This window comes from Melanerpes formicivorus, unplaced genomic scaffold (genome assembly GCF_026170545.1).
Source record: "Melanerpes formicivorus ecotype bairdi unplaced genomic scaffold, bMelFor1.0.p_v2 SCAF_20, whole genome shotgun sequence".
Classification (NCBI taxonomy): domain Eukaryota; kingdom Metazoa; phylum Chordata; class Aves; order Piciformes; family Picidae; genus Melanerpes; species Melanerpes formicivorus.
The window spans coordinates 2380148-2405230 of record NW_027142372.1 but is presented as its reverse complement, the minus strand read 5'-3'; the positions used below and the strand labels follow the sequence as shown (position 1 = coordinate 2405230).

General features: G+C 39.6%; 1 long non-coding RNA gene across 1 annotated transcript in view; it reads left to right on the top strand.

Annotated features, from left to right (window-relative positions):
* The first annotated feature begins 9398 nt into the window (after positions 1-9398).
* The window catches only part of LOC137447210 (uncharacterized), a 185200-nt gene continuing 169515 nt past the window's right edge, over positions 9399-25083 (top strand). Inside the window, exons 1-2 of the long non-coding RNA XR_010988825.1 lie at positions 9399-9501; positions 11926-12048. This is a non-coding gene — a long non-coding RNA (uncharacterized lncRNA). The remainder of the gene's footprint in view (positions 9502-11925; positions 12049-25083) is intronic.

Genomic DNA, 25083 nt, shown 5'->3' with positions numbered 1-25083 from the left:
AAATGGTGTCCTAAAGTATCTAGTCTCATGGCAATGTTTTGCATCAGCTTTGATAGTCAGGAGAAGTAGTAGTATGGTAGTATGAGAGAAGAGCAAGGATAAGAATATTCAGTGAATTAGGCACAGGCTTAGATAGACCATGGACAGTTAAATAAAAATCCTCTCTCTTGAGATTTCTTTCTTTTTCCCAAGTATTTCTGCATGTTGATACTCTTTGGCAGAGGAGTCTGAGCTCATGATCCTGAAAGGACTGAAGCCCAGTATTAGTCAGGTACTCAGCAAACATCTGTCATTGCTGTATCTGGCCCAGCATCTGCTTGCAATACATTAAAAATAAACACTTTGTGAGAAATGAAAAAAGATCTTCATCTCTTGAAATTTCTGCAGCAAATAGCATATGCATGCAGATGCAGGCTTTCTCAAAGAGCCCTGCTTAAATGACTGTTTACAAAGTTAGACAGCTATCAGGAATTCATTTGGAAGTAGGCTTAAAATGTAATTAGCTTGCAGTGCAAAACCCATCGTAATAGTTTTGACACTTCCTTATTGACAGGGATTGCAGGGGTTTTATAAACTAAACCTGAAAGCCAACAATAAGTGTTTATTAAAAGAGGACATTCAGCTACCATCACAAAATTGGTTACAGTATATACCACTGAAGTGCTTGGGCTATAATTAGTGAGGTCCTAAATGAGATAAGCATGGCAATTTAATTATCAGATAACTTGAGCATATGCTTAAAAGGATTCCAGCTTGATAAGAACTGTGATAATGTTTTCTACTTGGTGAAAATATCAACATCTAAATATTTAATACAGCCACAGGAAATTTAAATGAAGTAAATATTCAGAGAAAAATGAGGCGAAGTGCTTCCCACAGCAATATGGTTGAAACAGGGTTTTCCTTTTAATTTTTGATGAGTATTTGTTCTTCTGAGGGTTACATAAGTGATATCACAAAATTCTAAGCCTTCTTCCCTTCCTCTGTGGTACAACTGAAGGTACATTTAGCTTGCATGTTAATTCAGAAGTGTGCCTAACTGGTAGCTCTACTTAACAAAATTGTGCAGCAACTTCACGATGTGAACTCATCTGTGAGCTGAGAATCCTCTATTCATTTTGCTCATGAAATCCAGCCGTACTTTATAAGAATGCAGAGAAGAAAGACAAATGGTTTATCCTCTAAGCCACTCAGCATCCTGTTCTTGATATTTCAGTAACATATGCTAACATATGCTTTCCTCAAGAACTTCAAAAACATGCTTTTAGCAGCAATGAAAATAGTACCATACATCGAATTCAACTTTAAACCTCATAGTTTACCTCTAATACCATTACCTCATGTATAGAAGAAAATGTAAATCTAAAATATGCTGGTGATTATAACCTTTCTTCCTGACAGACACTGCAATATAAATGCACATAAATTGAATTTCTTCTTTAAAGAAATTTGAATACCTTTGGAGCATTTTAGCAAATCATCTCCAGCCCTTATGGCACAACTTCAATGGACTGTGGAAAAGTGCTTTCCCCATGGCATGACTCCTGCAACAGAAGGACATAGCAAGGCAGAGACATGCCAAGAAAAATAGAATGTACTCCATTGATATTCAAAATTTATTTTATTAAACTTGCACAAAAGGCTGAAAAACTGGAAGCCAGTTTTATTAGAAAAGGCATTCAAATATTAACTCTATGAGTGCTGTTTGCATTGCTCATCCAGAAAAAAATAGCAATCAAAGATATATAGTTTGACTTTGCTCCCTAGGACAGTTGTTTGATTCCTTGTTGTTAACGATTAAATCAGAAACTGTGAGAGTGGGCAAGTGGCGAGTAGGAGATCCTGATGCATCAGACAATAATTCAGAAGGATTCACCTTTGGGGGAGGAAATGAGTGTATTTGAGCCATCTTCTGCTAATTAGTAAATATACTAATTGGTGGGTAACAGAATTCCATTTCAGAATTCCATTTCTAAAGGAACACATGGCAGTGTTCCTGAATACCCTCAGCTGTCAGTGTTTATCTTAGAATAGGGATGGGAAATGAAGATGCCAAAGAAAGTATTTTTCAGAGCGGCAAATACTAATATTTCCATAATATGTTGGAAAGATAAACTAACTGAAGTTTTTTAAGTGTTTGCTTGAGTGGAGAATGGCCAAGTTTACTCTAAATTGGTTGGATCACTTTCCCGTTAATCAAAATAAGGCAGCTGTTTACTTTAGCAAGGTGAGATGCTTCAGTGTCAAGGATTTTTACCTCTGCATAGTGAAATGTATAAAACTTATGGTAATCTTGGGGATTGAAAGAACTGCTCATTGAGGCAGACTTGCCACATGATATATTTTAAGATGATCTACTGCCAGGTAAATTCAGAAGTTAAGAAAGTTACCTCAGTGGTGAAATATTGCCCTTAGCCTTTGGCTCCACATATGGTATGGTCTTTCCAACTTCAGAACTTTAGAAATTGGAAAATCCTGCAACTTTTCAATAGTATGATGTGTGTGTGTCAACACTGTCCCAGTCTGCCATTACAGTTAATGGTCGGGATGTGCGTTTATTCCTACTATAACCACCTATTTTCCTAACATTATAATTTATTCATAAACATTTCCCCATGACAAAGATCTGGGAGGTGAGGTAAGCCAAAAAACTTTTAAAGAAAAGTGAAACCAAAATATGTTTCAACATGAAGTTTACAAATGGAAAGGTATTTCGATTCTGAAGAAGTGACTTTTCACAGAAAAGTTATTAAATCATTTTTCTGAGCCACAAAGCATAAACACCCAGGGTATATGTGAAGCTGGGCCATGGCACTGGACAGCCCCAGTATTGCTCTTGAGGCCTGTTCCATTTAAGCAGGATCTAATTTTTTCATTATAAAATATGCCACCATCCTCTTTATTTCTCCATTCTGGTTAGAAGAGGGAGTGGGTAAAATTTTCAAAGCTTCTCAGTGGCTTAGAGAGAGATAAGAGTTAAGACTCTAAATGGCTTTTAAAATCTGGCCTTTAAACTCATTCACAATAATGGAATGAAAGCACTTAAAAACCTGAGTCTTGTTGAGAGTCACTGGGATTTAGGATCCTCTACACCAGAATTGAAATGTCTAAAGATTCAAATAGTCACGTTAATTGTTTTTTGAATGCACACAGACATTTTCCTGCTCTTTCAGACACCTGACTGCATTTGGGAATCTGGCACGTCTGAACGTCCTGTGTGCAAAATGAGAGCTGATACCATGCCAAGTCAGCTGGAGCAATGCATTTGTCTATGCTAGCAATTTAAAGTAAAAATTGTTTGAGTTTTTGATGTGGCTATTTAGATCTAAATTAATTTCCCATTGTAACTATAGCAGAGATGGGAAGAGATCAAGCAGAAATGCTTCAAGCCAATGCTCTGCTTCAGTTGCTGCAAGGAAATTGCCGGTTGAGATGCAGCAGTAGTGCTTCTATGATCATGAGCCTTCAGTGTAGGCAGGGGAAATGGTGGAATTGTATTATCCTTCATTGGCCAGGAGCATGGGGATCAGGGACACTCAGGGCTGTGGATGGCCCACAATGCCAGGACCATGGGAAAGACTAGCACAGTACTCAACTGGGCAAACCCAGACTGGAAGATTTTCTTATGTTCTTAACCTCTTTGCATCAGTCCATGGTAGAAGCCAAATAGAGCCCATTGATGATAACCCACAGTCTATGGCCAGGTGACTGTTTTGATGTTCTAAAATGCAGCAGGCATTGCAGAGCCAGGACAAGCTATGCTAGATCCAGCTCTGGATTGAACATGCTGCCTCTGAAGGCATACTGGCCCAGAAGAAAACAGCACAGCCAGCCTGGAGTGCTTTTGGAAAGAAAATCAGAGGGCTTGGAAATAGAGACTGGAAATTACCTAATGAAATGGCTAGTTTTGTTCTTTCGAGAGGTATAAAAATCATAGAATAACCTAAAATAGAATATGATACAGGGCTGGCAACTTTCTTGGCTTGGTCATGAATTTCATTTATGAAGGTCTGTCTCCCACATTCAAAGGGTGGTGTGCTCTTTAGTTAGTAAATGTATAGGCCATACAATGGCCAAGAAAAGCTTGACATTGTTGAAGTTGATAGCTTAAAAAAATTGGAAGGAACATAAAATAATCTCTAAATTTGTAATCTTTAGGTCCCATGATTGTTCAGACAAGTTTCTAATTCTGAGGCCCACCAACCAGGCTTGGGGTTAGTGGTAATGTAAAGAATAATAAAGCCATTTGAGCATCTGCCTGTCAATTCTCACATTTGAAAGATCAATTCTTCTTGGAGGAATACTTGCTCCCTTCCAGTATTGATATATTGATTAGACTGCTGTGTCTTTGGCAGCGTACTGTTTCTTTTGGAAATCTGAAATGCGTTTTAAAAATAAATACCTAATCTCCCCTTTCCCTGACCCCTGTAAAGATGGTCATCTGGAGACAATCTTTAATCACAACTCTAGGTTCTGAACCTGGGGGTTACAATAGAAATGGAACAAAATTTTAACTGTGCCATAATACAATAGTTATGTAAATATAGCACATAATGTACTTAATATGCTGATCTCTGAACATCAGGAAGCAAAATCTCACTGGGGCAGGGACTCTGATATACCCTAATAGCCTTTTGCTTGCAGAAAAAAACCAAACCAACAAACAAACAGCAGCAGCAAAACAACAACAGCAACAACAAAAAGAATTAATTTCAAAGCTGCTTCTTCTGGTTAGCCCTGGCATTTCTAGGAGAAGGAACAGCACTTCTTAATTTTCACTTCAACCACTAGATGCTTTTTTTAATCGCATATCCTGTCAGCTAGGCTTGATTTTGCTGTGTTTTTGATGATTTATTTTTGTTTGACAATAATGTAAAATACAAACCATCTGATGCTAGGTTTTAGCTCCATTAGCTGGGAACCACAAACCTATGCCATGTCACTTTTTATAGTGCTGTTTCAAACTTACTGGCATAATTGATCAGTCTTTATCCTTGTCTGGATTAAATGATGTTTTTGGACAGAGTTTCATACCAGGATGCCAAATTTTCTTACTCTTATGACTCCCATCTCCACGTTGCACAGGATCAGCTATATAACAAATGCCTCATTTGCAAACACACAATTATGTACACAAAACGTGCTTCTTCATGTTTCCCCAGTTTGGCTCCGCTGTTACAATAGCGATGGCTGCTGGCACACAGACCAACTAATTTGCACCATGCCAGGACTCCTAAAGCTGAGTTAAATTGAGCCTGGATAAAGTACAAATACTGCAACTTGCTAAAAGTCAGTCCCTAGGAGCATACATACAGATGGGTTTCTGTTAAATACGTGTTATCTGTGCATGCACCTCTCATGCCAATAGATGGATTTTAGAGAGGATCCGGTTAAGAGAGATATATTGTCACGTTATTCCTGATGTGGTTTTTGCATTATGTAGCTCCCTAGACATAACCAAACCAGCCCTTCTTAATCTTGTTGGAAGAAGGGATCACAGACAGCCCTTTCTCACGTAGACTGCTGCAGAGAAGGAAAAGGAAGAACAGCCTGATCTATGCAGTGGCTCCAGGTCTCTCCTGTAGAGTCACACTATGAGATAGAGCCATGGAAAGATGGTTTGCAGGGGCCCAGCAGTCATGCACAGGACTGGAGCTGCTCTGTAAATACAGGTTTGCAAAACTGGAACTTTTGACTGCAGCAATTTGTTTGTTATTGAAGGTAAAGAAGCAATTTCAGCAGCTGTGAAAATGGCATTTCCTACCTTGACACAGGTGGTTTCTTATATCTAGCTTAGAAAAGTGTGGTAGATACTTCTGTTTTTCTAAAGATAGTAACATATGTTACCCTATGTGAACCTTAATATACATGTCTCATCATCCATGTGCTCCAGGGTGTGAAGCATTAATAAGTCACAGTGGGTCAGTACAAGTTTCTTGTGTAAGCAAAGTGCTCTTGACCCACCAGAATATGTCATGCAACACAAAACACCATTGACCTTTCTCCAAATAAGTTTGTGTTGTTTTTTTTTAATACACCTAGGTGTTTCAGTCTGGCTCCCTTCAAAACACAGAAGAGGTACCTAAAGGGGAGCTTTGTCTTTCCAGCTGTCTTAGCTGAAGTAGCACTTTTTCACGTTTTTGGGATTTGTGCACTCAAGTACTCTCCATAGCAATGAAGGAGAGTGGGAATATTAAAGAGCTTAGTACACAGCAGAGAGAAACCGAATGAAATCAGACTATAAAAAAAGCTTTTTTCATATTTTAAACCTTCTCTTCACATCTATGGGCTGTTTAGATGAGTTAATCACAAGCCAACTAATATTTACTGCTGTGGAAACTCATAGGGTAGATAAAAGATCTGGAGGGGGTGAAGAATGCAGTAGACAATTATTTTAAACTTGCCAGGTTTCTGAAGAGAGTTTTTAGCAAGGGAGGCACTGGAGGTGGTTGCTGTTGCTGCGTGCTTAGGGGCACTAGGGCCACTGCTGTTTCTTTGTGGAGAACCTGGTGAGCTGGTTTAGTTTATGCAGGGCTGCAGATTTTGGCTAATTTACAAAGCAAAAAGTAAAATCAAAAGGAAATATTTCCTCAGCTACAAGGTATTAATATCCTGTTCAATTTAATTTCTGCCTTCTGTTATTGTGAACCCTTTAATATGTAGTGTCAGCTTGGCAAGAATTTTTCTGACAGTGTCAAAAGAGTTTTACCCCTGAAATATTGTCACAGGAATTGCTGCAGCTCTCAATAATGTAGTTTCCCAAGAAGCTGCTGCAAGAGAAACAAATTGCCCTTGGGACAGGCACTGCCCCACAGTCCCCAGCGGTCTAATAATAATTTGTATGGAGGCAAATGAATACAAGCTGGATGCTGCAAGTTCCTCATCGTATGGCTATTACAGCACAAGCATGAGGCTGGCCAACAGGGAAGGGCGCTGGTGTTTTCAGGCTGCATAACCTTCCTGCACACAAACGTGGTGAGATAACCTGGCCTTGGACAGGGCAGCACAAATGTTGTGCAAGGAGTCTGCTTACCCAATGCAGAAATAGATTTTGTGTGTGTGTGCTGGAGGTGAAGCAACTATACATTGCTCTGTAAGAATCTCTTACACTATTATTGAAAAGATAAATATGCTCCTGTTCAACTTGTATTGATTTTTCTGATTAAGGAGAAAGAGCATTTTCACAAAGATACTTCCTGCCTTTAAATATCTTAATTTCATGTTAAATTGCCCAGCATTTTTAAAATGAACTGGTGTTGTTACTGCATGTTTGCTCCCACTCAGATGAGCCACAGATGGAATTTGCTTACTCTCAGTCTTACATTAGTCATAAAACCACCAAAAAGATTTATAAAACTGAGATTTGAAAACAGAGCTGAGTTCCTCTTTTCTGCAGTTTTTAGATTCCAAGTTTTGGGTTGTTGCTGGTTTATTTGAAGGACAGTAGGGCCTGCAGAACTTGCTGCCTTGTCAGAAATTACCCATCAGGACAAATGATAAAACAACTCAGTACTTATTAGTATCAATTTCATGAACAATTTATGCATTGTCCTCCCAGTGCTGAAAAGTAGGAGGAAAATAGAAGAAATTCAGGATAGATGTATATAATTCCTGTATCTTTCCCAAATTTATTTGGCTCAGGGTAGGAAATTTATCGTGTCACTTGAATCCTGAAGAACCAACTAAATCAATGCTCCATGAAGGCCACTTTAGTTTTCTTTCTTTCTTTACTAAGATATTTTCCTATAGTGATCCTTTTTTCTTATACCATTAAAATTTCCTTTGGAATTATGTTAATTTCAGAGGTGACCTGTGGCCTCAAGACATCAATTATATGATTTCAGGAAAACCTTACTTTCACAGAATAGCATCTGTGATATAATGTACCTTTTTCCTTTACAAAGATGCACAGGTCACGTACTTTGTATTGCATGAACGGCATGAAGAACTTCCCTCCATTCGCTGTCACCCTTAGGTCTCTGTCCTTGCAGTGGCCAAACCACTTTTGCTATCTGTAACTGTTTCACTGCAATGAATTTACAGGATGTTGCAAAATAGTATGAAGATGCAGCTTACCGAGCTCCAGTTTCCTGCTGTACGTGAGTGGTGTTATACAAGTCATGTGGCAGCTCAGACGTGCTTTGAGGTTTTTGGTGTGTCACTCAAGCCCCTTGGCCCTGTGTCCTTTGTATAGCTGGATGATGAATTTTATACTGGCAGAATATGCTGTTTGTGGAAAATAGATTTGTGTGTGTGTGGAGGAGCTGCCAACATATTTCCTTAGACTGACATCAAAATGCAACAAATGCTGTCAGGGAAGCCTTGTTCTAAAATGCATGCTTTTGCGCGTGAGTGTTGGTCTGTATCTGTGCATGTATTCAGAGCTTTTCCAATACTTAATCATAAAACTACTAGACACATATAAGTGCAACTCTCTTTGACCCATCTACAGCCATCACCTTCAGGGTCTTTTATCTCAAGTTAATGACAGTTGTACCTTAGCAGTCAGCGGTTCCTGGCAAATTCCTGGAGTTGGCCAAGGAGGCACAAACCAGAACTCGTAGAAATATCCAATATTGTTCTGACTTCTGGCATTAACATCACAAAAACTATTCATTTCAAATTCTGTTTGGCATCTCTGAAAGCTTGTGATCATATGACAGGATCAGGTTCAGTATGAGCATTCTCATAATTTCAAAACCATCCAGTTTTCATTCAGTTTCGCATGTAAAGCCTCAAAACAAGTATAAAAGCGCACTGATTTTCACTTGCCATATGACTGTGCAGCAGCTTGTTTAATTGCTTTGTGCCTAAGCTTCCTGTAGATAAAGAGGAGATAGCTGAATAATGGAACTACTTAATTTTTAAGCAGTTGTAGATAAAAAAATGCAATTTTAACTACATCATTCTGCTTCAATATTTCATTGTTTGAAAATATAAATTATTGGAGAAGTGTTATACCAGTGGCTTTGGAAAGTGTAAAATCAATGCCTTCTCTATTTTCTGACTTTTAGCCTAAGAGTGGGAAAGTATAACATTTAAAAACCTATTTTTGTCTTTGGGCTATCAAGAAGGCTTTGGTTTGCTTTCGCCCAGAGACATGGGAAATGGTGATGGATAGTCAGAGGGGGTAACCCATCTCCTTTATTCCCACTGTGCTCTATAATTTGTAATCCTTATTGTGTCTGAAGCTAAATCTGAGGCATTCCAGAGCCTGGATGCCACATAAAAGTGTAGTTCAGCTGACAGTGCTCTGGGCTGTAAGGTAAAAAGCCCTTGTGCCAGAGGTCAGGGACCGAGTGGGGAATGTGAGCCCAGGGGCTGGTCCTCTGCAGTTCTGGAGCTCATACAGAGCTCTGCACCATAAGAAACAGAGTACAAAATGCTGCCAAGGCAGAGGAAAAAACTTTGGGCTTCCACTTTGCACTGATAAAAACTGCTGCAAGAGGCAGCAGTCAAGCCCTTCCCATTGTGACCAAGAAGTTGTTCCCTGGCAGCCAGGTATGGATAATGATGCTTCTCCATGCTCGAGATCTGTGACTGAAAATTTAAGTGACTTGTTAGTGATGTTTCAGAGCTTTTGGATCCTGCATAAATAATATCTTGATAATGGTTTGTTATTTTGCTTTGGTTCCTTTTCAAACATTGACAGCTGCTGTTCTACAGTACAGTAAAATGCAGAAGGAATATTTTGCAGTCAAGTACAACTCTGTGAGAGAAAAGTAATGGGGAAAAACAAGCTTCAAGAGATAGGCAGGCAGTTGTCTTGATCATACATATGTTTTAACTTGAGGAAAGACAAAAATAGTCTTCATGCCAGAGATGTCTAAAATCTCACTGAGTTGTCATCTCAATAAACTACCATTCAGGACCTTTGTCATTTTCTTAGTCTTGTGTGGCTCTCTTCACCTTTCCCTGCACTTCATTGTAGGGGAAGTCAAAAAAGTCCTAGGTATCTTTTTTATTTTATTTTGTTTCATTTCCCCAAAGCCTTAATCTGTTTTACATCTGTGTGTGCCTGCAGAAAGGCAAGAAAGGGTGAAAATGGATCAATCCACAGTAAAGCAGTGGGAGAGCTATTTAGTACTGTTGAAATAACTCCTGTCCTACCCTGACAGATCTCAGTGCTAGAGCTTCAAAACCACTAGCAATCTTATGGAGTTTTTTTTCTAAGCGAAGTACTAATATTCCCTCTTGATACATTTCTGCAACAGTACATATGTCGGATTGCTAGAAACATTTAGGAGAAACAGCTGGACATTACAAGAAATCTGTCTTTTATACTTAATCTTCTTATATGAGCCAGTTCATATTTATAGCATATTTCCCCCCAGCTTTCCTCCTTCTAGCCCTCGTCTCCTCAATCTTCTGTATTTTGCATTTGTGTCTAAACGTACTTTGAAAGGAGAGGCCAGAAAAGATTGAGCACAGAATTTTGTTGGCGCTAAGGGCCTGATTCTACGCTTCTGATTAATAGTCAGGAGTCTAATAATCCAAACTATTAAGAGACCCCCCTGATGCCCAGATGAAGAATCAGTCTAACATCACTGCTCCAGGAGAAACCTTCAGGACTCCCACTCAGCCATTTTACACTCATATTTACATAGACAAAATATGAAGACTTTTGGTTGCCTCATTTGTATCCAGAAATGCGTTTGCAACCGTCTTCAGATAACCACCTTTGTAGAATTACTGAAGGCCTGCTATGAATAGCCTCCTTTAGGATAAAGTTACTAGTACAACATGGCTTGGTCCAACAGAACATTGGTGAAACACTGTGTTACCTTTGAGTCACTTAACTGCTGTTATAAGATCGTTGTCTGACCAATACATAAAGAATAGGTGTTCAAGAGGGGATTGGACGTGGCACTTGGTGCCATGGTCGAGTCATGAGGTCTGTGGTGACAGGTTGGACTCAATGAACTTTGAGGTCTCTTCCAACCTTGGTGATACTGTGAATATGGAGAGTCCTAGGAGGATTTTGTTTCCCCCCCCCCCCTTTTATTCTGTGTTTCAATCTATGGGGCTGAACAGATGATTCTAGTCTTGGACTGAATCAAGCATTTCAATAACTTGGGTTTTAATCAAAATCAGATGTGCGTGTGTGTATTTTCTTTTAACTGGCCCAAAAGACTTTTCTTTAGGGTATTTTGAAATCATTACACTTGTCAGAAGGCACCACGTCACCTGTTATTCTGAGACTATTTATCCTCATTGCAACAAAACTATGTCACCATTGCTATGCTCTAAACAGTATAAACTAAGCAAGTAATAGGTTGCTACAGAAAAGCTGTTAGGAGTATCAAGACTGTAAAGGTTAATAAATGTCCATATTTTGTTGGAGAAATGTGTACAATAAAAACCAATCCCCTGTCTCACTCTCCTTCACAAGAATCCACATTCTCTCTCAGTCCCTGAAGGTATTGTTTTCTCCTGAAGAGCAGGCTCCTGACAGTTGTTCATCTAATCCTAAACACTTAAAATTTGGTATATGACTGAGTATAAAAATTGTGTCATGGTCTTCTGTGATGACCATAGCCATATATGTTCAACATGAAGAGACAAAAATTATTTCTTTTTGCTAAGCAGCCCTTTAAAATAGGGCTGACTTACCTCTATCATGTCAAGGAATCAGCATCTGGGGTTATCATTCACCTCTCACTGTGATGTAGAAAGTCTTGGGCTTTCTGATGGGGAGGGGACTCAGCCCAGCTGGTTGGGACTTACCAGGCAAAAGGCTACAGTTTAATTAACAAGTCTGTAGTCCAAAACAGCCTGAAGAGCACATCAATATGATGTGCTCTCTTTTGCTTCTCTGGCTTAGAAGATGAAAGTGTATTTTCCCAGTGAATATGTTACATAGCCCAGGTTACAATAATTCAACCTGAAAATCCTGAAGACACAAATGTGGGGTTGTTTTCCCAGCAGGAGAATCAGGAGTGCGGAGATTGTTTCTGCTCCAGTGCTCAGTACCAAAGATGGATTCAGTGAGACTCAAAGGCAGCATAATACTTTAACTGTCGAGAAGAAAGAGCCTTGCAAATGAAGGTGAGACTGTGTATTGCTTCATTCTTCCAGTGTTTTCTCTTTCAGCCAATATTGGCTTGTCAGAGTGTGTTTTAAGCCAGCTGTTCTTCATCCAGATTCCAGCCTCCCTCATGCACTAAGAGGTCTGGAAGACGGTGCTGGCTGTGCAGGATAAAAAGGATATGTCTTGGCATATTGCTGGGCTATTAGTCCGTATCACTGCACAGTGATCCCTAGAGATGGCAAATGATAAATAGACTGGACAGTAGTTAGCAGGTTAGAGCAAACTGGGACTAGCCAGTACCTAGGGGAGGTCCTTGGCACAACACGTAGGCTTCCTGAGGATGGACTAGGCTACTTGGGCATGAAGTTTGTGTACTTGTTTTCCCAACCTGCTGTTCCAAATCAAATAGATTTTATTTTTTTCTTCTTTTCTGGAATAAATCATGTAATTAAGAGAAAAAATCAAGCTGCATATAAATTCCATGAGCCAACCCAAGTGGAAAAATATGATACTGAGAAAACAGCCATTTGCTTTTTGTTTTCAAGAGTAGCAGGGCTTTCTTTCCCTCATGAATACAGTTAATCCACTGGTCTGCTTTTCAAAACAGAAAGCTTGTAATATATGTCTTAAGATGATGCGATAAAATGATATTTTTTTTCAGTTACCTTTGCCTGCTGATGTTGAATCACACCATGGCAGGCTTTGCGTGACTGTGCAGAAGTCACTTGAGTATATTCCTCTGCCACAAACCCACCCTGCTGCTCTACATTAATACCTCTCAGGAGTGGGATGGAAACACACTCCTGCTCTCTCTAAGATGAAAAAAGCCTCTACACTACAGGTTGTGGATGCAAAAAAATGAGAATTTGAAGGATTAGTGTTAGAATAGACTGTTCATTGACGTCTCTAACTAGTGTGGGACAGGAGAAGGCCAGGCTGGGTTCTTTGAAGCTCCCTTTCCTAGGTATGCCTTCTGGAGCTCTCTGCTTGACACTTATCCCCCTAGACTGGATGGTGGCATGAATGCCACAGGTTAGCTCTTGGATAACATATAGCTCGTGTCTAAGCCACTATTAGATTTAGAAAACAGAATCATTTCCCAAAGCCCAGAGGGAGCAGAAGGGGAAGCAGAAGAGAATGGTTCTTAAAAAGTCTTATGTTTCTCTTTGGAAGAAAATTACCATCATCTATCTTTCCTTTCTTGCAAGCTCCTGGAACCTACTAGTAGTGCCCTGCTGCTGGATTTTCAAACTTCTATTTTGAAGAAGAATATCTCTCTGATGCAGGTGCCAGTGTCATTTATCAGAGGATGATGTCAACATTCCTGTGTCATACATGACAAATGACAGCAGAAAGGAGTGCCCCTTGAATTCTCTTACTTTCACAAGGCTCTTTCCTCTTTCCAGTTAAATGACATTTTATTTCCTCCAGTGTTTCAGTTTAGGCTTCTGTTGCCTCTAGAGAGAGGTACATTCAAATTGACTCAGAATGAGCAATTAGTACCAGGCATTGTGCTCCAAATTCAGTATTAATGTAAATATAATTGCACAGCAATGGACATAAACTTTGCTTTCATGCTTTGGGGGCAAATTCTGCCTCATCCTACCCCTCAGAAAATGCTAGAGAGCTTTTCTGATGTATTCCCAGTGGCAGAGCTGGCTGGATGTGACAGCATCTCCCTCATCCACTGTTTCTAATGCTTTTAAAGAGATGACAGGTTTTAAGTTAATGACAACTGATGTATTTGGAAAGGTTTGCTTTGCAAAGCATTTACCTGTTCCTGTACCAGTGGAAACTTTGCAGCAGAAATCCATGCTCTGGCCCTGTTCTGTATGTGGGCCTGATCAGAAAGGTAGTATAGAAGTTAATTGGGTCGACATCCAGTGCCACATTCGGTAAGTGAAGCAAAGCAAAATAAAAGCTTGAGAAGAAAACAGGGAGGAGAGAGCACATATGCTGCTTCTAATCCTCTTTTTCTTCTGCTTCTTTCTATTCTTCTTGCTGGAAGAAAGGATTTGGACTCCTCTCTTAAGCCATGCATGTACAAAAAGGACTTTATTTTTAACTCTCGTTAAAATCCTTTCTTGGACCAGGCAGATACAGTTTTAACATGTTAGCTGACTGTGATAACTCAGAGGGAGCTTAGGGGTTTATCTTGACCAGTAAAAGCCTGTTAAAACTGCTACTGCTTTGACTAATGCTTGTTAAAATATCAGGGTGGACAACATGTATTTCAAACCCCACACCTGTGGTCCCAATGGCAGCAATGCCTTGGGGGAGGACGTGATTCACAGAACCACTGCTCCCTGCTCTTTCCACCCTCTCAGCATTTGATTATAGTGTATTTTCTGGAGTTCAAACACACATGGGGCTGCCAACCCTGTGAGTCTTTTTTTGGTTTTTTTTTTTTGTACCAGGCTTTTAAGCTAACCAGTAGCATGACTTGTCTTTGTTCAGTACCCAGTGAAAGGGATGGATTTTCATGAGCTCAGGATTCAGTAGCAGCCAGGGCACGGTTTGACATGTGCTTAAATAGCATCCTGAAAGAGCAAGTTTTTCCCCATTTGGCACTTGCCTTGCACTGCAGTGGTTCAAACACTAATGTAGATAAACAAGAAAATATAGAGAGGAACTGATCCAGCTGGGGAGAACCATAAATAACTTGATTTTTCAGTGGTGCTGCCATTTACTTGTCGTATTTCACACCTTCCATCTAAAATCAATAGGAGCAACAAACCTGCCTGTGGACTTTGAGATGTTTCTGGACCTTTTCTTACAATACAACTGATTTTTATTTCTTTTAAATTCAATTATCTTACAGATGTTCCAAACAACCTTTCTGAGAGAAAAGATTTGTTCCCAAAATGTGAGGGACGTTTTAGAGTGCGGTAGTGGCAGCAATAATTTACATGAGCCCCATTCATTATATGCTCAATCTAAAATTTCAGCACTAGTTTGCATTTGAAAAAAATCTGAAGTGACTTCAACAGGAGAATGATACATGCACAGTGACTTGTACTGGAAAAAATGACGGAACTAACTGGACACAGCATAGTTCCTGGGACAAACTGGGAGTAAAGCAGACCTTCCTGTCATTGCTGGTGAAGGTAGAGGGGATCATTCACTCCTGGGTAAAGAAATTACTCAGCTTTAGCAATGTACCTTTCCTTTCTTTTTAATGTGAGAACAGAACTTCTTTTTTTCTGTACACTTCTAGTTTTTCCCCAAAGCAGGGTCCGTTAGCTCCAGGCTCCACCAGTCCCAAGGGCTGTGATCTTATCTTAGGCTGCCAGAGATTGTTATACACATCACTGTCATGTTGCTATGTTGTTGGTGGTTTGTGTTTTTTTTACTTCTGTTTCATTTTATTTGTTTCTTACAGGGAGTGGGGGGGGAAGAAGAGGTAGTAGAGTTTTTCTAGCCCTTAGACATGTAATCTGAGACAAAAGGCCTCTGTTTCTCTCACTCTTGCCTTCCAACCCTACCAGCTGCAGTACTATTTTTCACAGGATGAATTGCTGATATTCCTACTTAGGCAAACTAAGGGCAGCAACTGAGTCTTCCAGTCTGTTAACTGTCTTAACTCAGACAGTACCAACATCAATATTTCTAATGGTAAAGCTTTCATTTTGGTTTCTATTCCATAGCCTAGGATATATATTCCTCATTCTCTAGTTACTGATACATTTCTGATGTGCCCAGCAGGTAACTTCTAGGAGTCACACGAGGTCAAGTTTACTTTAAAAAAGGGAGGAAGGGTAAAGGGTGGAGAGGATGAAAATGGTTAGTTTCTTATGTCTTATGATCTTAGCTTTATTCAGCATTTCTAAGTTGGATTTTTGGAACCACCAGTAGTTTCTTTAATAAAGACTCATAACCAAAACTGCCACTAGTTTCCTCTGCTTTTTATGTGGCTCAAGGTAAAAGTGACACAGAATTCTTATAATTAATCTGTCCTAGCAATTTAGGGTATATATTAATTTATCTATATTCCTTAGGGCAGCTTTCACAGCTCTGCTGAAGTTCTTAGGGAACTGAAACTTCTGTTCAAGGAGGCTTATGGTATTGCTGGTGAGGGGATAGTGAGGAAGTGGTCAGTCCTTCTCCTATTTACAGCCCATAGAGTGAAATTTTCCTATGCCTGAGAAGCACAGGGCAGATACATATCTTGGTGACACAGGCAGAAGTTTTCAGGTGTAAAGTGGTGGAAGCTGCCTAGGGGTTTTGCAGTACCTGATGGGATTGGATTGAGCACAGAACTGCATCCCAGTTTAGGCCTGGAATGTAATTTTTGGCAGTTCTTGCTGACTTACAGCATCTTGCAACTGATGATCTGAATTACTCAGAAAGTTTTCCACCGACATAGTCCCGGTGCCAGACATCTCATGTAGTTTGAGCATGGGAGCTATACAAAGTCTGCTGATCAACATTATGAAGCTAAAGTGTCACAGGTTGGCCATCCCCATGCTGGAAGATAGGACTGGCTTTCTTACATTGTTCCTTTTCAATCGCCTCTGCTAAGGCTGTTCCTGAGCATGTCTTATTGGTAAGAAGAGAGCATAAAAGGACTTAGCCAAGTCAGCTGATTTGAGGCAAACTGGAGTATGATTCACAGCAGCCAGCACACTGAGTAAGGAAAATTTAAGAGGTGATAAAGAGAGCCCTTCTGGAGTTGTTCCCTATTTGGGAGTCTGTGTGCCTAATGGAGGTCCTAAACCAGATCAAGACTTAAATCTCCTGGGCTTGAGGCCCGAAGTACTAGGGCAGGGTCAGCCCTCCATGAAACAGCTTCAAGAGGAGGCAGAAGTACATCCAGTTTTGTATAAAACAGGCTGAACGTTCAAGTGTTTTTCTTAAGTGGGTAAGATGTGGCATCTACTTGACTGGAGGGGTTCAAATTCACATCCTGGGACTGGCCTACCTAGCAGATATGCCCTGGTCTAGCAAGAGTAGCACTTTGTTCTTTACCTTGAAGAATCTTTGTGGTCAGTGCAGTACTAGGGGAAGGAGTCAAAGCCAAAGAATGACTGGCCTCAGTTCAGCTTGGACAGGTGATACAATTGCTTTTGGCTCTTCAGTCTAATTGGGTTTGTGGTCTTACTCTGCTACTTGAAATATGGAAAAATACTTCCATTATTTAATGTAAATTACACTTTCAGGAGTGAGCAGTAATGACTACAGAGGTATATTTTCTCATCTGTATCCCACTAAGTCACAGCCAAAATCCATGATAAAGTATTGTAGAGGTAATTGTGCTAATGCTGGTGTATTTCTTGAGCTGGAATGAGGGTTGTGAATGTCAACCATCTGTTCCTCGCCACCATTTTTATTATTTTTAAGAGCACCTAGAGGCTTTGCCTGAGATAAGAGCCCTGACACTTTAGGAAAAAAAACTGTAATTACAAGTTGGCTCCTCACAAGAACTTGTGCTCTATAAAAAGCAAGACAGGCAAAAGTAAGAAGAGAAACAGAACAGTGGAATGATTTATCCAGGGTCACAGGGCAGGTCAGTGGTGAAGCTAAGATCAGAGTCTGTATCTCTCAGTTTCTGCCAAGACATCACGTAGAACATGTCCACAAAAAAGGAATGGTTTAGGCATATATGTGGAAATTACAAGACTCCACTACTATTGGAAATTTTTCTAGTTAGAACAGGAGTGTTAAAGATTAACCTTAACAGCTCTGCTTTTCTGCTGTCATTCAGCTCCTCAGAGCATTCCAAAACTTTGTACAATCCACCAGCTTTTCATGTTGGGGCTTTCCCCTGCGTGTTAACGATACAGGGGCTTCCTGAGGACAGCAACCTCTTCTGATAGCAACTTTTTATTTGCCCACATCTTCAGGGAGATGACAGATAATGGGAGGAAGTTAGATATGTTTAAAATATACTTAGTTTTAACAGCACTGAGACACTTAACTTGTCAGCGATCCAATTATTAATCAGATTAATGGACTTTTATAAATCCTCTCCATCCTTAGGACAGGTGCCTGGTTTATGTTTCATGCATACAAAATAAGGTTTCTCATGAGCTATGAGAACTTCAATATGAAAACTAAAACTGGAAAGTAATCCTTAGCTTACTCTGCTACCACACCTTGCATGCAAGAATGCTGATCATTCTCTACGTAGGAGCATCATTTAATTATGTTTTTTTTCACTTCTCAGCTTAATGCTATTGAAGGAAATCCATCAGCATTTAATTAAAGACTAAATACAGTCAGTCTTTCTAGCTGGTTCAGTACCCACTTAGAAATATATTTGATACCAACAGCCAAAAAAGGATACCAGTGGCAACAGCATTAAAGAAGGTTTTGTAAGAGAATGGGAATCTAATTTGTATCTGGAAATTGAATTTAGATCTGAATTTTTGTTAAAAAAAAAAAACATTTAAGAGAGATTGAACCCCCATCTGTACTAGGAAGTAGCAGGAATAAGTCATCCAGCAAGGTCTTTAGCTTTCCAGGGGAAACAATTCACTCAAAATAATTTTTACAGTTTCTGATTTCTGTCCAGGGGTGCTCTGAGCCCCTGGAACACACTGCAATGAAACAGAAGCAGCTCATGCTGCAGCATTTTCCTGTTGGCTTTGTACAGGACATGCCCATTTCTGACTGAGCAATTCTGTATTCTGTGTACAGGATTCAATTCTAATATTCTACTGTATAAACTAGGACTTTTAAAATTAATGTTGTAAAATTCAGGTTTTCAAAGGGAAGCTGAGAAACTAGTAACATGCAAGTACTCACTCTCACAAAGAAGGCAAGTCTAATGCAAATCATATGACAGTAAGTAAAGAATTAATTAGTTTCAGTTAATTTTAGATCAGGTCTGGAGATTAGTGTGTTCAGAATAGCACAGCGTAGAAATCACTAATGTCAATGTCATGATAGCATTTTCCCCTTGAGTGGGAATCATGAACAAATGAAATTAACCAGAGGCTTTAATATTGATTTAAGAAGGTGCAGGCAGGGACCCTAAGGAGTGCTTAATGTTAAGCACATGCATAAGTGCTCTCCAAAAGAATTTTCTTCTTTTGTGTGTGTGTGTTAATGTCATACACCATGTAAGTAAAAAGGAAAAGCATATTTGTATCTCTGTGAGAACAAACTTTTTGCATCATAAAAACAACTATGAAATACTTAATTGATGAGAGGCCCCTTAAGAGAAGCAAATAATAGAGGTTATATTTTTAACCTTTCCAGATTATGATTTTAAATTTTACAACGTTTTTTCTTTTTTAATTCCATTTAATTTTCTTTTTTAATTCAATACCACTGAAACCTGCTGATACACTTTTCTGCATTTGTCTTTTTTTTTGTTTCCTATAGTTGAGGTTGTTACCTAAGGCACAGCCTTGCTTTGCTGCTGAAGGAAGGATCATGGAAGCTTTTCAGAGCAGAAATAATAATTAACGGACTTCTCTTAAGAAGCCACCAAATGTTTTCCTTGTTGGATGAAGTAAACAGATATTATACCTGGAAATGCAAAGTCTTTGCAAGTTTGTGTGTGTGTATGTCTTTAATCACGGTATATATTTCCTGTGGAATGATTTATTAGTTTCCTTTGTAGTTTTGTCACAGTTACTTGCTGTTTCAGTCTGAAATAGCCATTAAATCTATTTGGGGTTTGTTTGGGTTTGTGTTTTGTTGGGGGTTTTTCTTGTTAGTTTCTTGGTTGGTTTTGTTTGGGTTTTTTTTCCCCCATCTCTTGGCAAGAAGTAAATCTGTACTATTTGCTGATTTGTTTATTACTGTCTGGAAATATAATCCTGCTCAAAGTCAAAGATTTTAATTATGCCAGATCATCTTAAAGCTGCATACTAGTTATATGGGTGACATTATATGTGTTCAGAGAAATTCATTTCAAGTACTACAAATGAGTCCTTTAGTAATACCCAGGAGTCATAATGTCTGTGACATAATGAACCCTCCTAAATTACAGCCTACACTAATTAGATCAGTTATTGCTACATTCCAATCCCTGAAACAATTTGCTTAAAGCGGTAGTTACCTGTAATGAAAAGACACATAGCTGACTGTCAGCAGCCCTTTTACTTCTCCCTGACTTATCATATGGACTGTCTGCACTCAAGTGCCACCAGTTTCATTGCCTCCAGTGAGACCAGCTATCATCAGGGAGGTAGTTTATAACATCTCAAAAGTACAGTGATCCCCTTGGGAAGGGACAGTGGCCCCAAGGAATGAAACATGTAGAAGGTTGTGATCATCTCTTCCTATTTTCAATGTCATTTATGTGCTTATCCTCCAGATACTTCTCCATGTAGTATCTTTTGTTTCTTCACTATATATTTCCTTTAGGTGTTCAGTTACATTTTTTCATTTTTTTTAGTTTTATTATTCTATTTATTTCAATTAACCTAAGGAAAGGTATTTGGGTTTGATCCATAGTCTATGCTTTCTCCTGCTCAGGCAGCAAAAATTTAGCAAGTTGGGATAATGTCCTGCCCAAAAGGTATGTGAATCTTGGTGGGGAAAAGCTGTTCCGGACTTTGTGCTGAAACAAACTACTATCAGTGATTTTCCTGAAAATAGATATCAACAGGTGACTGCTTATTTATTTACATGTGGGTTGAGTAACTTGCTTTTTCATTGTGGTAACGGGTACAAATCTATAAAGATTACAAACTGCTGTTGATATTGCAGAATTGGAAAGGGAAGTAGAAAAAAGGTACAATGACCTATCAAATTGTGATAAATTCTAGGTGCATGTTTCAAAATACAGCAAAAATGCCAACAGCAAAAAGAGTGGTCACACATGTCACACCCAGCTGGTTTCTTTGCTATTCTATTTTTCTAGATTTCAGGTTGGAAGTGGCTGGGTTTTTTGTTTCAAAGCATCACTCTGCCTTTCACCAGGGTGTGGTCCTGCCTAGTGCTACTCTGCCAGTCAGTTGTGTCTTAAACCAGCTATACTGGGAGAAAAAAAAAAGTCAACACACAATCTCCAATAGCAGAGAGGCTTGACTGCTCACCTGGTATATTGCTCTCCTTGGTGATGAGAGCTTCACAGAAATCCTCACTGCTGTTGTGGTTATGGCCAGTGCTTTTGGAGCCACGTGTTCAGAGAAGGGCAACAAGGCTGGTGAGGGGCCTCGAGCACAAGCCCTATGAGGAGAGGCTGAGGGAGCTGGGATTGTTTAGCCTGGAGAAGAGGAGGCTCAGGGGAGACCTACCTGAAGGGTGGTTGTAGCCAGGAGGGCCTTGGTCTCTTCTCTCAAGCAACCAGCACCAGAACAAGAGGACACAGTCTCAAGCTGTACCAGGGGAAGTTTAGGCTTGAGGTGAGGAGAAAATTCTTCACTGAGAGAGTTGTTTGTCCTGGAATGGGCTGCCCAAGGAGGTGGTGGAGTCGCCGTCATTGGAGGTGTTCAGGAGGAGACTTGATGGGGTGCTTGGTGCCATGGGTTAGTTGTTTAGGTGGGTTGGATTGGTTGGGGTTGGACGCGATGATCTTGAAGGTCTCTTCCAACCTGGTTTGGTTTATTCTAAATAAAGGTTTATTCTAAATAAAGGAAGTGGTGGAGTCACCATCCCTATAGGTGTTCAAGAGGGGATTGGACGTGGCACTTGGTGCCATGGTTTAGTCATGGGTCTGTGGTGGTGGTTTGGACTTGATGATCTTTGAGGTCTCTTCCAACCTTGCTGATTGTGTGATTCTGATTCTGAAATGGTCTCACCTTATGGAAAATCTGAAACAGACTTGATTGTTGACTTGGGATACACAAGCACAGAATGGTAGGGGTTGGAAGGGACCTCTGGAGAACATCTAGTCAAACCCTCCTGCCAAAGGAGGTTTGCCTAGAGGCGGCCACACAGGGTCTTTTGCTCCTGCCTTGCATACATATATCTGTGTAATGAACACATTGAAATACACACCACACATCACATTGTCATAATACAGGAACCTCATGCACATAGCTGTGAGCTGCTTACATCTGTCCTGCATAATTACTCAGCCTTCACTGTCTACCTCCCCAAAGCCTGGACCACAAAGTCATGTGGAATTCACATCTGAATCCACCCAACTCCTAACTGCAGATCTGTGCCTCTGTCTTCTTCCCTGCAGCCAGGAATATGAGCTGCTCATTTTGGTTAAAGAATATTTTTTTGCATGAAGGACACAACCTTTTCTCCTTTCTCATGTAGTGAAATTCTTTTCACTCATTTTTAGGCATTTTAAACTAGAGCAAGATAGATTTAGATTAGACATCAGGAAGAAACTCTTCACTGTGAGGGTGGTGAGGCCTGTGGACAGCTCATCCCTGGAAGCGTTTAAGACCAGGCTGGATGAATCTTTGAGCAACCTGGTCTAGTGGGAAGTGTCCCTGTCCATGGCATGTGAGTTGGAACCCTTCCAACTCAAACTATTCTATATCTTATTCATTTAATGACACTGTGTCATTGTTTGCTCATCATGTTAAGGGCATCAGGAGGGGAAGGGGTAGAAGGTCCATCAAAAGAAAATAGCTTCTCTTGTTTTTTTTAATTTTAACTTCTCAAACTTCTAACTGCTAATTTTTGCAAGCTGTCCTATGGCCAACCTGTGAACTTTCTGTTGAATAGACAGTTTCTTGCTTTTAAACATTTCACTTATATGGGATGTGTGTTCTTGTTCCTGGAAGAGGTCATGAATCCCCCTGGATAATTTAATCATCATCTTATGATTTTGCTCAAAATTCGCTTTGCAAGCAACCATGGCTTCACTTTTTCTGTCTTTTTGATCTGCAGGGAAAAGTGTTCATGTGAGTAAAGTAAAACTCTACCTGTTACTACCTGGCATACAATTGTTCTGCTGGGCAAACACTGCTGAGTGTTACATCCAAGCAGCAAAGCATTGGTAGCACCATTGCAGAGTCTTGTGTCATTTCTCCAATAGCTCTTGTAAAATAACTAGCAAAGAACCTGCAACACTTAACGAGGTTGACAGGCAGGGAAAGGTCAAAAACAAGCAGGAGACCTGTTCTGAATCATTTCTCCTGGACTTATAACTTGTTCCTTACAGACCAAACAGTGCTTTTCTTTCAATAATTAAAAAAAAAAAAAACCCAAGAAAAGAAAAAAAATAATTAAGAGATGACAGGCTGAAACTGCCTACTTTCCTTTCAGTGTCAGAACACATAAATAGTTTTGGTCTGCAGTGGTTTCTGATTGAATATCCTTTTGAAGTAATGATAGCTATAATTTAAAGCAACAGTTACCATATTTTCTTCTGTCTGTGACATTCTTTGATGCCCTAGGTATAAATCTGCTTAAAATAGCTACAGCCATGCCTGGGTATACTACCAGGATTTTCGGAGGCTCTGCCTCTAATTGTCATCATATGTACCTAATATCACAAACATAACTGCCTAATGACAATGCTGCTGCAAATACTTTCTTGACATAATAAGGTAAATTCAGAGGCATACATTAAGTTTAAATTGTTTGCTATGACTAAAACTTTTGCAAAGAAATTCTTTTTAATTAATATAAATACTGTTCTAGGGCTGCCTGGCCATGGCCTTACATTCAATGGGTAAGGGGTATGATGGTATGATCTAATACAGTATGATCTAATCACTGACTTCTAGGTGGAAATTCAAAAGTATTTTGGTATAACACAACTCCAGACTTTGTTGTTGCCTTGCACAAGCACAGATACTCAGTCAAGGAGATTATTTTTCTAATTATTGTTATGGTGTTTTGGTTTTCCTTTATTATTTTGTTTCAAGAGAGCTGCTGTTACTTGAAAAAAGAACATACAATTTGAGGGCAACTAGAGACTCATGGGCATCTTTCTCTATCTGAAATTCTGTTAAACAGTTTCTAGTTTCCATCCTGCACTCTTGCACTTAGAACAGAACCTGAGTCTCTCTGTATTCACTTCAAGAGTATGTCAGTATTATCCTGGTGCATGATGTAAAATAGTGGAAAGACATAATCCATTAAAAATTAAATGTTTTCATTAACTAATTCAGTATTGTCTGTTTTAATAATAAGCATTTATTGATTTGAATGAGTTGTCATGTTTAGCTTTGGCAAGTCATAGCAATTTTGTTTTAATTTAAAAAAGAGGGGGGAAAAAAAAAGCCAACAGAGACACCTCCCTCGGGACAAAGTGAGGTGTAAGGAATACCAGCCCAGAGAGGAGGATTTGCATGGATGGGAAAGAAGATGGATGAATGGTAAAAGGGAACAGGACAGATGAAACTAATTACAACAGCGTTGTAAAGCCCCTCAAGATGGTGTTGCAACCAACTGCAAATTTTGTGGTTTATTGCTGAATGTACTTTCTCTGGCTCTGTTTTGTTCCTTCCAGGCAAGACCACCAAATCTTGTTTGCCTCACTTGGTAGGACATACTCTGCATTTTTATGACCTGATGCTTTCTGCTAATTACATGAAGTTAAAACCTGTGATAGCTCCACTGACTTCAAAAGTAAATGAGTAACTTTATAAACAAGGTAGGTCAGAAACACGAAGCAATCTTGCTGCAGCAGCATACTTCTCAACAAGGGCTGGCTTCTTTTCTTTCCCTGATAGCTAAAATACAAGACAATTTGCAGTGGTGTCACTGCAACTCTCGTAAGTGCTCCAGATCTCTGATGCCTCTCACCTTTATTTATAACAGAGAACAGCAGAATAATACTCTTAGTTGATTTGGTAGTGTAATGAGGAGTTCTCATGCACAGCAGTGGAGAAGTCAGGCTTGTACTTCTAGAGTATAAAATTACTGATAAGCAATTCTCCCTTTCTCCAGCTATCAGATGTAACTGAGATAGGGGTGGATGAGGTTTCAGCTTCATGGCTCTGTTCCTGGACTCCAGCCTTTCACAGTATTCAAACTCATGATCTTACCACTCAGGGAGTTGATTTCTTCAGAAATTCTTCAGAGATTCAAAGTGCAGATAGGACAGTGCTCTAAGTCCTGTGCCTGAACTGATTGCAGGCAAATTCAAATAAGTAGACGGGAAAGTCTTTAACTGCTTTGTTTGCTTCCAAAAAGCACTTTGCTCAATCCAGCATGATGAGTCAAGAACTGATTTTACTGTT